This window comes from Culex pipiens, chromosome 2 (assembly GCF_016801865.2).
Source record: "Culex pipiens pallens isolate TS chromosome 2, TS_CPP_V2, whole genome shotgun sequence".
NCBI lineage: Eukaryota > Metazoa > Arthropoda > Insecta > Diptera > Culicidae > Culex > Culex pipiens.
In genome coordinates this window covers 118817015-118832036 of record NC_068938.1, presented here as the reverse complement: position 1 = coordinate 118832036, position 15022 = coordinate 118817015, and the positions used below count along the sequence as shown (strand labels likewise).

General features: G+C 37.5%; 1 protein-coding gene across 1 annotated transcript in view; it reads left to right on the top strand.

Annotated features, from left to right (window-relative positions):
- Window positions 1–10060: 10060 nt before the first annotated feature.
- LOC120419393 (uncharacterized) overlaps window positions 10061–15022 on the top strand; it is a 32157-nt gene continuing 27195 nt past the window's right edge. Inside the window, exon 1 of the mRNA XM_039582065.2 lies at window positions 10061–10134. The gene's annotated coding sequence lies outside the window, so the exon portion shown is untranslated. The remainder of the gene's footprint in view (window positions 10135–15022) is intronic.

Here is a 15022-nt window from a genome sequence, read left to right as displayed (position 1 = left end):
CACCGTCCTCCCCAACCCACAAACAGACTAATATACCGATAGGTGTGGCTTCCTGCTAGTATTAAACAACTGGGTGGTGCCCATATGCATAATAACCAATCACTATCCACCAAACAAGCCTAATATATAATGTGTGGTAACATTATTCTTTCCCATGCCCGTTGATAGTAATCAAGAAGTGTTCTGGTATATAAAAAGTCAAGCTGAACTTGATTCTCGACGTAATCTACATGAACAACAGCGATATAAAACACGAAGAGTCCGAGCGTTTGAAGCAAGTTACCGTAAAGTAGAGTAACTTTCTTTTAGTGAAAACCTAGAATGTTTTCATAACTATGTTTAACTTTCATGCATTCAATGTAACTAGTAAGCCTAAATGACCAAGCCTAGTGGTAATGTAGTTTACCATCCAAAGTTGCATTTGATCTTGGCTAATAAGCTATACCAAAGACTTAAAAACAATAATATTTCGATAAATCAAACCCACTAAAACCAACTTGTTCTATTTGAGTTTTTCACCAGTTTCAGAACGCTTGAAAGCTTGAAATTTGGAAAATGATGCACTACCGTCATCAGGGGTGACATTGGGTCTTGGGGTGGGATTGGGTCATACAAAAATACTGAAATTTGTATGACCCAATCTCACCCCAAGACCTAATGTCACCCCTGATTACGATTATTTTTGTTGTTAAGCGTCTGTCCTATCCGAAACCGGTCAAAAATATCCAAACATTGTGCAGAAACAAGGCTTTGCTCCAGATGATGGCACCCCAATTCACAGTACATAACATACCAATACCAAAAACAATTTCTCACCTGCTCGCTTGATCACCAGGACATATTATCATTTTTCTACTCAAGTGGAAAAGGATTGCACCGTTTTGTTCTCATCGCTTTCATGTAACTACTAGTTTCCCGGTAAAGGGCAAAGAGTTTACCACCCGTTTTTTCGCTCCCCGTGAAATCCGGGGTATCGTTCAGTTCGGTTTCAGCTGCGAGCGGTGAAAAACGTGAATCTATGTGAATCGGAAGTAACAGTGTCAGGATATTAGGTGTAGTCTGGATGTACCATGGATAACACAGATCGTCGATCAGCAAACATAGCACTTCATTTTGCCAAAACATACAATTACGTATCACCGGGAATAGGTACTATTGTTCAAAAGTGAATTTTGAATTGATATTTTGATCTCTGTTGAGTTTTAAGCTTTTAAGCTACATTAGCCATTAATGGCGCTACTAATTTTGCCATCAAAAAATATGTTTTGTGTCTTCTAGAAGCTTTAACTAGAGAACAAAAACGGTTGTGTACAATAAACAAAGGTTAAAATGATCATTTTTAGCTAGATCATTTTTCTTAATTTCAACTGCAGTTATATGTATTTAGAAAGGAAAAAAAACAAGAGGCTTGTGTACCTGTAGGTTTTAATCAGTTGAAATTTATTTAATTTGCCTGTCCAAAATGTTCTAGATGGAATCAAATATATTTTCATGCATATTTATCTATTATTATTATTTTTCCATAATCTTTTAAAGTAGACGAAAACTAGCCAAACAGTATCTCGATGCCTCTGTGTTTTCTTGTTCTAAGCTTACTGGGGTCCTATTTAGTTAGCAGAAAGCACAAAGCCGATCGATCTACTAAATTTTCCCAGACAAAAGTTGGGTTTTTGTTATTAACTATTGAAGTCAGTAAACCTTATATACTTTCATTAATACTCGTTGCACAGTAGGGTGACAATAAAAAAATCCACCTTAGGGATAGGGGGTGATTCGATTCCTAAAACAAAAATAAGTAAGGCGTCCAATTTTCCCGGGTTTTAAATTTCCCGGGAAACGGAAACCCAGGATTTTTTTGAAACAGTCATAAAATCTATGTTTTCATTATATTTGTTTTGTTTTTCTAGCTTAAAATCATAGAATAAGCTTAATACTATTTATTGGCGATAATCTACACTTCTAGAGTTTTTTTAAGGTCCTATAACCTATTAGGTTTCATATGTTAATAGAACCTTTTCAAATAAAACTAGACTTCAATCTTAACAAGGACGACAGTTTTTAGATAGCTGACAGGAAATGAAAAAATGCTTCTTTTTGTTCTTTCTTGTGCTTTTGAATTTAATGAACCACAATTCTAAATCCAATGTGGTTAAAATTAAATTAGTCTTATAAATATATTTCTTTTATTTTTTATATGACATGACTAGAAAATCTTAAAAAGGCTCATTGTAAAATTTTAGAGAGGTTTAGAATTTCAGGTGTTATTTGAAACATTTTACAAATAAGGGGACTGGAAAAATTGAGACTTATTGGTATATACTGAAGATTTTAGAACAATAAAATTTAAAATCGATATACTAATTATTTATTCTGTTCCTGTTTTAACCGAAATCAATAAAAAAAATCAAAACATTATGCAAAAAATGTGGCTCGAACAACTGTCTTGATTCGATACCGTAAACTTGGGTCAATCGGGACACATGGGGCAAATTGGGACAGCAGTTTACACCATGTTGGAGCACAATATTTTGATTTTCCTGGTTGGTTTCGGTTAGCACAGACTCAGACCAACAAAATGTGTACCCGTACATCCATTTCCAAATTTAAAAGCTTTGAGTGCTCTAAAAGATGCTGTCCCTATTCAGACTGAAGTCCCGATTCGCCCCAAATTACGGTACATTTCTCCTGACTTGCTTCAGATGCCGGTGTTTTACGAAAAATAATTAAATATCATATTATTTTTTTCATTATCGGGAATCCCGAGACAACATATAATCAAAATCCCAGGATTCGGGAATTCCCGATTTTGAAAAAATCACGGAGTTTGTCCCGGGAATTCCCGGAATGGACGCACTAAAAATTAGTAACTGTGCCAATTATGAGCAAAATCAATCAAGGTTAAAGTGTCGGGTTCTTTCCCATTCCCCAGAATTTTATTCACGAGAATAGTCCATCCCTCAGAATTCCATTATCCTGAATGGTCCAATCCCCAGAATGACACATCCGAATGTGCATTCCCAGAAAAGATTCTTCTTTTTTTTCAAAAAATGATCAGTTTTAAAGTGTGAAGTGTTTACATTTCGCCTTTATTGTGATAACTGCTGACAAAATATTAAGATAACTGGTGACTTACTTACTTACTTATGCGTCCTGCTCCCCAGTTGGGCATAGGGCCGCGTTGAAGGATTTCCACTGACGACGGTTCTCTGCTTTCGCCTTCACTTGACGCCAGCTTAACGAATCGTCAAAAACACTGATTTCCTGGTGGAGGCCATGTGCCTCTTGGTCTGCCCCGGCCGCGTTGTCCTTGTAGGTTCCAGTCCAGTGCTTCTCGGTAGATCTCGTGCGCATCTTTTCGTAGCGTGTGGCCGATCCATCTCCACTTGCGCTCCGGATTTCGATGTGTATTGGCCTCTGCTGACACCGCCGATGCAAATCCGCGCATGACTCAAGTTGAATTTTCCTTCAGCAGTTATCAATAGTAAAGTGAGTTTTCTCATTCTTAACACTGGAACTGGCATATCCAACTGAGTCTCCCAAAAAAGTTGGAACGGTAACTTCAACTCGCTGGTTCTCGGCCATTACTCAACCAATCGGGAAGATTCTTGTTTCCAGTGATTTGTAAGAATGTCTAGATGATCATACAATTTTTCAGAACTTGATTTGAACAAATCTGGAATTTGGCGTTTTTTTTACACGCGAAAAAAAGTTGGAGCGATGTTTTTGATCGCAAAAATTACAGATTTGATTGAATTCAGTTTTGCATCACTAAAATCACTAGAAAAAAATATTGTCCTGATTGGTTGGGTTTTGCCCGAGAACCAGCGAGTTTACGTTACCGTTCCAACTTTTTTGGAGCCTTGGGAGTTGGAATGTTAAAGAAGGAAAAGTCAATAAGTATCTGGAGTTATCACAAGTCTCGAAGTCTTCTTAAAATTGGTTCTAATATTAAATTAATGTTGAAAATTTAAGTTCATTATGCCAATTGATCTTTATGCGCCATTATGCCAAATTACGTTACGCCAAACGGCTTTATGCTAAATGGCATTATGCCAACAGGGAAACATAACATGTTTTTCAAGGTCCTAAATAATCCTGGAGAATGGGTAATTTTGGGGAATGCATCATTCTGGGGAATGAGCCATTGTGAGGAGTGGGATTCTAGGAAATGGAATTCTGGGGAATGGGTCATTCTGGGGAATGGGATAGACCCAGTTCAGTAAGAAAAATTACTTTTGTCGTTATACGCAAAGATTTTATTCAAAAACATGTTTTGGTTATGAATAGCAAGATCTGGTTTGTTTTTTATTTTTTCTCCCTCATTCAATCAGTGCACGTGCCGTAACAAAAGTCATAAGAATTTTTTCTTATGTAAAATTTACTAAACTTTCAAAAAAATACTTTCCCGAGCACACGATCGAGTTTTGAGGGTTAACACTTTTAAAACATGATAAAAATGTTGAAATCATCACATATTCAAAAACTTAAAAAAACAGTGTTTCAAAGGTCTGGCTGTAACATAAATAATTATTTAGCTAAAATATGTATCTCATCACATTTTTTATGTATTTCATCAGTAAGGCCGTTGCAAATATTTTTTGAAGTTTATGTCCCTCGACTCTGGTCAAAGTCGAGGGGGAGGGCAAAAAAATAAAAAAAAGCTAAAAATTGAAATTACAGGCCACGGTGTCAGCATTTGAATGAAAAAAGTGTTTTAAGATGCATCATACACCTGTCCAGTTGTTTTGCAATAATTAATTTCCAAAATTTCTAAATACTGGCGAAAATTTTATTTTTGCGCGAAAAAAAAGTTTTGCGGTGCTGTACATTGAAATTTCATAAAAGTCCAAAATATTTTTAAACGAGTCCAAACATGTTAATTATGATTATCAATGCAAACAAGGCATTTAAGATTATTCTCAGTTGATTAGACTTCTATTTCTATTGAAAATTTGATATTTTTTTGAAAAAATATTTTTTTGCCCCCTGATTTTTTGGAACAATTTTGAAGGGGGGGGGGGGGTTACATAAACTTTGAAAAATATTTGCAACGGCCTAAATAGTAAAGCTCATATATATATTTTTTATCATTAGTTTGTTCTAAAAAACACACCGTGTAACCAGTTAATATTCTAACGGTTGTTACGGGAGTGAATGACCCATTAGAGTGTAATATCAAAATCTATTTTCCAACACAGCAATTTGTCAGTTCCTTTTGGGGTCCTAAACAACTCCCCAAAGTTTATTAACGATTGGTTAAGTCGTCACTTTGAGCAAAGCAATTCAATTTTATATGGGAATTTGTATGGGAAAAACCATTTTTAGGATTTTGATATTAATTCAAGTTTTACGCAGTACTAAAACCGGATTCATATCCGGATGCACTGGAAAATGCTCTACAACTTTCCCGAAGAGAGTTTTGTGCTAGATACAGCGTGATCAAAACTGGTCTAAAATGTAATTTAAGAGCAAAAAACACGTTCTAGAACAGTTTTGAGGACGCTGTATCCTTGTTTACAAAGGTTATGTTCATGCATTTTCATGCAATTTTAACATCGTAATTTTTGCTGTGTTTAATAATGAATATCCTAGAGGCAAAAGCAGGGCTGTTTAAAATGGTATCGTTTTTATACTTTGTACTGATTTTTCCTGCCCTGATACAAAGTGTAAACTAACAGGATATCGTTACCAAATATATTACAATTACAAATATTATCGTCTGTGTGCGACAATTCAGTACTTTCCGAGAAATTCGATTTATAATGCTTGATGGTAAATATTTTAAAAACTAACTTAGAGCTGCCAGAAATAAAGAATAAACAACAAAAACTGTTCGTGTACTATTGCTAAAAACGATTTAAGTTTATATTATTTTAAACACACTATTTGAGAGTACATCTCATCTAAGTACCGGAAATAATAATACATACGGACTGATTATGAAAAGATATGTCTCAGAACTTTTTTCGTTAATTTTTTTGTGGGTTATTCAGTCTAAACAAATTTGCTCTAATCAAACAGGCATTAAAGCTCCTCACGGACCAGGGACACACGCGGCATCGGAACCATATCCTGTATTGTTCCCACTCAAATGCCTCAGACGCAAACAACGGTGCGAGAAGAACCCAATACCGCAGTCCCAAAAAGATGAAAAATACTTTGAGAAGCGGAAACGTAACAATGAAGCTGCAAAAAAGTCTCGAGATGCACGAAAAATTCGAGAAGATAGAGTAAGCTAATTTGTAGTTAATTTAGAAACATATCATCTTTTTATTTTCACTACATTTCAGATTGCCTTGAAAGCTGCCCTTCTAGAACAAGAGAACGCAATTTTGAAATCTTATATATTTTCACTTCAAGAAGAAATACATGCACTCACACAAATTGTTTGCTTAAAAAGTGTGAATGCAACAAGCACGCAGTGAATGAGAGAATCACACAATCTTCAAGAATCATGACATTTTTTTCTGAAATATATTATTGCAAAGCACTCTTTTGTATAAAGAACATTATATCCGCCTCATACTTTCATTAATATTGCAATACTAATAAAGCAATTTCAGTTGTTGAATTAATTATCGACTGGTATCGTTCGTGCGCTTAAAACACATCATGCACAGGTTAAATAACGCGTAACTAATTGTGGGACAGTAACAGATGCAGGTCAAATTGAGACATGTAGAGATCAATTATCGTGCATGATTTTTTTGTAAATGAATATTACTCAATATATGACAAAAACTGTTTTTTTTTTCTTTATTAATTATCACAAGCTAGGGGAGGAAAACTTCGTTCGCCAAGTTGCTGCACCTTGCATAATGATGAGAATTTAGTCATCTGGCGACATCAACGCTTGTGAGGTGCCATGTTAGCGCGTGATTATGTGCACGAAAAGAACCATAAAGGATACAACAGAATGTGAGCAGTAATTTGAATATTTGATTTATTGTGTTATTTTTTATTGCCGCCAATTGATGGTTTTCGTTTGAGCTCGCACAAAGATCAAATGCTACCTAATACCTCTGTAATGGTTGTTATTAGACTCAAACACGTAACATATGACCATTCGATGTAGTTTTCTTTGTTTTGACTTGAATATATTTACGTGATATGGTATACATTATTCTCTGCTATTTTGTTAAACATTACTTTTTTGTGGTTTGGTTGAGCCAAACTTCCAAACTTTGTTTTCGCAAAATCGTGGTAACTCGTGATGATAACAAGCAAACCACTTATGTTTATAGGGGATTAGCTTCTAACTCTATCGTGCCTTTAATGTTGCCATATCAGCACTTTGGCGTTCAATTACAGCTCATAAATAGTAAAGAATAGGTCGTATTGACTAAGGACACGTTTTGTTTTTAATTTGTGTATCATACATAGTAATATGCTCTTTCAGTTAGTTCAAGGTTTCCACAGTCGGCTGTTAGGCATAAAATTATTTTTAAGTGCGCGTCGTGGCCGTTTTCGTCGTCTTTTTTCCCCGTATAATTATTTGTGTGGAGTCGATTTTAGACGGTGGAGCAGTGCGCACGCTCTGCAGGATTATTCGTGTTTCGAGCGTCATTTTTTTCAGTGATTAGGATTCAATTATGCATTATGTGGATGGTTATGTTTGTATGCAGAGTTAAGACCCCCCCCCCCCTTGTCACGCCTTTTCTTTACTTATAACACGTAATGTCACACTTGCTCAAACCTCCCTCCCCCTCTAGAGCGTGACATACTTTATGGATGACGCCTTGACGGTTGAGTTCGTCGCGTTTATTCAGTAACAAATTTATAAATTAAATGATTATATAATTAAAAATCAGTCCACACTATCATTGCAGCAATGCGTTTAACACCTCATTCTATAAATAAACATTATTTGGCTAAATCTTTCCACAGCCGGCTGTCTAAACCATTTCATTTAAAATTTAACAACAGTTACACAGGAAATGTCTCATTCGCAGCATCCGATTGTTCACCTTGAGATTAATGAGATTAATACACAAACGCATTGAACAAACACATTGATTTTGGGTCGCATCATCATCTTCTATGGTGAATCCTGGCCAAATACCCTACCTTACTAACAAATAACAAGGTTCCTGGCGCTTGTGGGGTGTAAGCTCAGGGTAAACCAGCTGCCCAAGTAGCAACCTACGCTAACTAACATTCCCGTCCCTTATAATCGAGATCTACAAACTGACATGGCGGGAGCCGTTCGTGGCTAAAGACTGTTACCTATTCGCAACTGACCTAGCATTCATACATGCTGTTGATGAGGAAAACACCACTAGATCGTTCAAGCCTATGATCGATCATGCTGAAAGGATATCTGGAGCAACATTTGAAAGGGACGGAAAGAGACAATGCTCTTACGGCCTTTCGTCTCATTTAAACGCTTGTAATGAAAGGCCGTTAGAGTAATGAATGACCGCCCCTTTCAAATGTTGCTCCAGATATTACGATTCTGTTCAGCAACGGGGGGAGCAACCATGGGTGTTCTCTCATGCTCATGCTCATGCTCAATTACAGCTCATAAATAGCGTTTTCAACTGAAATCGAGTGATAAATAGCTAAATAGGATGTGAGCAAGCAAGTTTTTTTTTTTAGAACCACTGCGACCATTGAGTTGATCTATTGCGGTAGAGCAAGCAAATTTAAATCAACAAATAGTTAAAATCAGCAAATTGGATGGAGTTAGAAGCGTGTGCTTAACCTGTCAAACAAACGAGCCTTTCCCCTATATCAAAATTTGGTCTGCTCTCAAACTTTGAAGAGTATTGTTACACTCTAAAAAATAACCCTGTAAAGTTAGAAAAAAACACGAATTTTTTTTTGTGTTTTAAAAGAAAAAAATTACACTTCTGAATTAATACAGATTCAAATAGGAAAATCAATTTCCCTTAAAATTACGTGTTCAAAAATGTTTTACAGCTGAGTGACGAAAAATGGCACAATTTTTAAAACTTTGTTCGAATATAGAAAATGGGGCTCAGATTCGTGATAAGGGACATCATTTATGAAAGGGGCAACTTCTACCGATTTTGTGTGAGTTGGTTGAGAATTACCCATCTGTTACACCGTGCCATTGTTACATCGTTGAATGTTTACACCGTAACATTGTGTTACGGTAATATTGTTTCACCGTTATATTCGTTACACCGTAACATTGTTCCACCGTAGCATTTTTTTCTCATAACTTATTTTTATTAGGTCCTTTTAGGTGCTGCGCCCAGGTTAGGACCGAAGAACGATAGTACAAAAATACAAAAAAAAATAAAAAGAAGATGATCATTTTCTCGTGCCATGTGTCAACAAGTGTGCGATCACATCAATCTGTTCCTCGGGTGTCTTGCACTGCCTCAAGAGAACTCTGTATTCTCGAAAAATGGTCCACAGCTCCGACTCGCTGTACAGCTTCCGTTCACCTTGTTGCTCCCTCGGGGTTGCACCGGCGCCGGCGCCAGTATTTTCGCTACTTCTTCCTGCAGGACGAGGATGTTTATCTCCCGGCTCGAAGGACGGCACCGCTCCAGGTAGTGGAGGAAAATCCGCCGCGGTAAACACGGCTCCTGCCGGAATCTGTTTGTCTTTCTTCCATGCTGGCGGCTTTGGCTTGGACGCCCCCGTCCTCTCCTCCTCCTTCGGAGTCTTCCACCTCCATGCCCGTCGCCGCCTGCGTCTTGGGTTGAAACCCGTCCGGTTTCTCCCACACACTTTTCCTCAAGGCCGCGTTCCAGTAGTACGGCCTTCCATCCTCACTCTCACTCACTCTCCGCCGTCGTGGCCGTCGCCATGGCCATCGGCGAAAGTTTAAAAAACACCGTCAAAAACGCGCTAAGCTCCAATCTAAGGACACACGTCTGCTCCACCGTAGTATTGTTACACTCAAAAATTCGTATGAGAAAGTGGGATAACGAACTCAGCCAATTAGGTATGAGTTTTGGTTAGGGTGTAAATGAACAATCCTCATTTTTCAAAAAGAGATGCTAGACGCGAAAAAATGCCATCTGAATGTGGTAAATAGAATTAGATATACCATGGTTACCATGCCAACCATTAACGAAACAAACCAACTTACATTGCAAAAACATATTTTACAATAAGTTGAGTGATATTTAGAAACATAAGGACACGTAGTTTTCTGTAAGTATTCTTGATTTAAAACGTTTCATGAAAACTAACAATCTTAATTAACTCCTCTTCAAGTCTCTCAATATCAAATAGGAAATGTGAAAACAGGCTGTCGTTACCAATGAAACCACATGATTACAAAAATAAGAATGAATGATTTCTAGAAAATCATCATCCATTGCCTTTTTCATAAAGGAAAATGTATGCCTTTTTGAAAAAGAGCAAAGAAATTTATAAAAAAAATCTGTCGGAAAATTTTGCTGCGATGAAAATTGAACATTTTTCTCCAATAAGAAAACTATGATCGACAAAATGCGATGAAAACGAAATATTATATTGATTGAGACCAATTCTCTACCAAAACCAGAACTGGATTTTATTGTTTTTGCCTTCCTCACTGAGGTAAGGCTATAATCCTGCTCTAAAAACGTCGTATACTTGTATACATATCGACTCAGAATCGAAAACTGAACAAATGTCTGTGTGTATGTGTGTGTGTGTGTATTATGTATGTGACCAACAAACAAGCTCGTGTTTCTCGGCACTGGCTGAACCGATTTGACCCAAACCTGTTGCATTCGACTTAGTTTAGGGTCCCAAAGATCGACTTTTATACAGATTGAATTTTCGATAAGTAGTTCAAAAGTTATGTGTAAAAATGTGTTTTCGCATATATCCGGATCTCACTTAAATGTATGTAAACTATGTCCGGGTCCATCATCCGACCCATCGTTGGTTAGGTTATCAAAAGACCTTTCCAACGAGTCCAAACAATGATGATCTGGCTACCCTGTCTCGAGATATGCCCACTTAAGAGATATTTATGTACTTTTTTGAAGCTGGATCTCACTTAAATGTATGTAAACTATGTTCGGATCCACCATCCCACCCATGGTTGGCTAGGTTATCAAAAGACCTTTCCAACGAGTTTAAAACATTGATGATCTGGCAACCTTGTCTCGAGATATGCCCACTTAAGTGATATTGATGTTCTTTTTTGAAGCCGGATCTCACTTAAATGTATGTAAACTATGTCCGGATCCACTATCCGACCCATCGTTGGTTAGGTTATCAAAAGACCTTTCCACCGAGTTCAAAACATTGATGATCTGGCAACCCTGTCTCGAGGTATGACCACTTAAGTGATATTTATGTACTTTTTTATTCCGGATCTAAAAAATAGATGAAATTTTTGAACAATTCCATTATATCAGTCATTGTTGATATGGGACCATCCACAAACCACGTGGACACTTTTTTGGAAATCCAAATACCCCCCCCCCCCCCCTCTCGTGGACAATTGTCCATACAAAAAAAACTGTTTTGTATGGAGCGTGGACAATCGCCATTCCCCCCCCCCCTAAAGTGTCCACGTGGTTTATGGATGGTCCCTATTATGTGAGGTAGGCTCCAACCACATTGGTGGATTAAGTTAGTTTTTTTTTTTGCTTTAACTTTACGGGGACTTTCCCTATGACCAAAGAAGCCGGTTTGTGTAATTGGTTTACCCATACAAGTCTTCATACAATTTTGGCAGCTGTCCATAAAAAACTGGTATGTAAACTTTTGAAGGAATTTTCTGAGCAAATGAATTGTCTTTGGTAAAGTTGTAGGTACCGATGAGGACTTTTCAGAAAAAATAGGTACACTGGAAAAAAGATTTTTTTTTTTTTTTTTTTTTTTTTTTTTTTTATTTTTTTTTTAATTTTTTTTTTTTTTTTTTTTTTTTTTTTTTTTATTTTTTATTTTTATTTTTTTTTTTTTTTTTTTTTTTTTTTTTTTTTTTTTTTTCGTGTTTTATCCTGATTGGCTTGCCCACAAGCAGAAGAAAATCAGTTCAATTAGTTGGGTGGTGACGCGCGGTCAATTATGTGGCATTGTGTGTGAAAAGAAAAGAATTTTATTTCGTGTTTCATCCTGATTGGCTTGCCCACAAGCAGAAGAAAATCAGTTCAATTAGTTGGGTGGTGACGCGCGGTCAATTATGTGGCATTGTGTGTGAAAAGAAAAGAATTTTATTTCGTGTTTTATCCTGATTGGCTTGCCCACAAGCAGAAGAAAATCAGTTCAATTAGTTGGGTGGTGACGCGCGGTCAATTATGTGGCATTGTGTGTGAAAAGAAAAGAATTTTATTTCGTGTTTCATCCTGATTGGCTTGCCCACAAGCAGAAGAAAATCAGTTCAATTAGTTGGGTGGTGACGCGCGGTCAATTATGTGGCATTGTGTGTGAAAAGAAAAGAATTTTATTTCGTGTTTTATCCTGATTGGCTTGCCCACAAGCAGAAGAAAATCAGTTCAATTTGTTGGGTGGTGACGCGCGGTCAATTATGTGGCATTGTGTGTGAAAAGAAAAGAATTTTATTTCGTGTTTCATCCTGATTGGCTTGCCCACAAGCAGAAGAAAATCAGTTCAATTAGTTGGGTGGTGACGCGCGGTCAATTATGTGGCATTGTGTGTGAAAAGAAAAGAATTTTATTTCGTGTTTTATCCTGATTGGCTTGCCCACAAGCAGAAGAAAATCAGTTCAATTAGTTGGGTGGTGACGCGCGGTCAATTATGTGGCATTGTGTGTGAAAAGAAAAGAATTTTATTTCGTGTTTCATCCTGATTGGCTTGCCCACAAGCAGAAGAAAATCAGTTCAATTAGTTGGGTGGTGACGCGCGGTCAATTATGTGGCATTGTGTGTGAAAAGAAAAGAATTTTATTTCGTGTTTTATCCTGATTGGCTTGCCCACAAGCAGAAGAAAATCAGTTCAATTAGTTGGGTGGTGACGCGCGGTCAATTATGTGGCATTGTGTGTGAAAAGAAAAGAATTTTATTTCGTGTTTTATCCTGATTGGCTTGCCCACAAGCAGAAGAAAATCAGTTCAATTAGTTGGGTGGTGACGCGCGGTCAATTATGTGGCATTGTGTGTGAAAAGAAAAGAATTTTATTTCGTGTTTTATCCTGATTGGCTTGCCCACAAGCAGAAGAAAATCAGTTCAATTAGTTGGGTGGTGACGCGCGGTCAATTATGTGGCATTGTGTGTGAAAAGAAAAGAATTTTATTTCGTGTTTCATCCTGATTGGCTTGCCCACAAGCAGAAGAAAATCAGTTCAATTAGTTGGGTGGTGACGCGCGGTCAATTATGTGGCATTGTGTGTGAAAAGAAAAGAATTTTATTTCGTGTTTCATCCTGATTGGCTTGCCCACAAGCAGAAGAAAATCAGTTCAATTAGTTGGGTGGTGACGCGCGGTCAATTATGTGGCATTGTGTGTGAAAAGAAAAGAATTTTATTTCGTGTTTCATCCTGATTGGCTTGCCCACAAGCAGAAGAAAATCAGTTCAATTAGTTGGGTGGTGACGCGCGGTCAATTATGTGGCATTGTGTGTGAAAAGAAAAGAATTTTATTTCGTGTTTTATCCTGATTGGCTTGCCCACAAGCAGAAGAAAATCAGTTCAATTAGTTGGGTGGTGACGCGCGGTCAATTATGTGGCATTGTGTGTGAAAAGAAAAGAATTTTATTTCGTGTTTTATCCTGATTGGCTTGCCCACAAGCAGAAGAAAATCAGTTCAATTAGTTGGGTGGTGACGCGCGGTCAATTATGTGGCATTGTGTGTGAAAAGAAAAGAATTTTATTTCGTGTTTCATCCTGATTGGCTTGCCCACAAGCAGAAGAAAATCAGTTCAATTAGTTGGGTGGTGACGCGCGGTCAATTATGTGGCATTGTGTGTGAAAAGAAAAGAATTTTATTTCGTGTTTTATCCTGATTGGCTTGCCCACAAGCAGAAGAAAATCAGTTCAATTAGTTGGGTGGTGACGCGCGGTCAATTATGTGGCATTGTGTGTGAAAAGAAAAGAATTTTATTTCGTGTTTCATCCTGATTGGCTTGCTCAAGTCCTTCCTATATCATCGTTGATCGGGAGGCACGACGTCGAGTGAATTGTTGCATTAAAATAAGTTTAAGTATTACTGTAAATGACTGTAAAAAAGTCCTTCCTATATCATCAATGTCGTCTGGGTAATCGTGATGAAAAATTACATTTATTCAGTATTTAAATACCTGTGCGCGAGTGTTTTGGTGTGCTAATTAGAAAGACCTTCCCATAGCATCGTTGCTCGGAAGGCTCGCCGACGGGTTTGTTATTAGAGTCCTCCCCATAGCATCGTAGCTCGGGAGGCATCGAAAAGCCAATACCTTATCCTACTAACCCAAAAAAATAATAATCACGTGATGCTTGAAGGAGATGCTGTGGATTCAACGGTCTCAAGCGGTATCAACAAGTATATAGCGAAAAACTATGTGCTTGATGAGTCTGCAACTTCAACTATCGGACTAACATTCCTCCCTTTTGTTGAACTGCAGGCTTCTTGGGAGGGCGCCGGTATTGACTATTAAAGTCTGGGTCTTCAGGGGTTAAACAGTGAACGGATGGTTGGCTCCCACTGATCATTTTTGATTCATTGTTTAACTTCAGCTGATCTGTCAATAACGGAGTAGCAGCTCATTGGCAGTCAACCATGCTCATGCTCATGCTCATGCTCAAAATAGGTACACTGAAAAAAATATTTCACGAATGTTTCATTTTGAAAATCGGACCATTAGTTGCTGAGATATTGACATTATAAAATGGAGGGTTGCTTGGGTGAGACTTTGAAAACCTAAATTTTCCTGTTTCTATGGTAAATTTTCCCATGACTTCTTTGATCATAGGGAAAGCCCCAACTAAGTTTGAGACAATAAAATATAAATGGTCGAAATCGGCCGATTTCATAGAGAATTGCTCTTGAGCAGTCGCCTCATGGTTCGCCTGACTTAACTTCAGGTTTTATTAAGATAGATACCGTAAACTGGGGTCAATCGGGACACTTGGGGCGAATTGGGACAGCAGTTTTATCCATATTGGA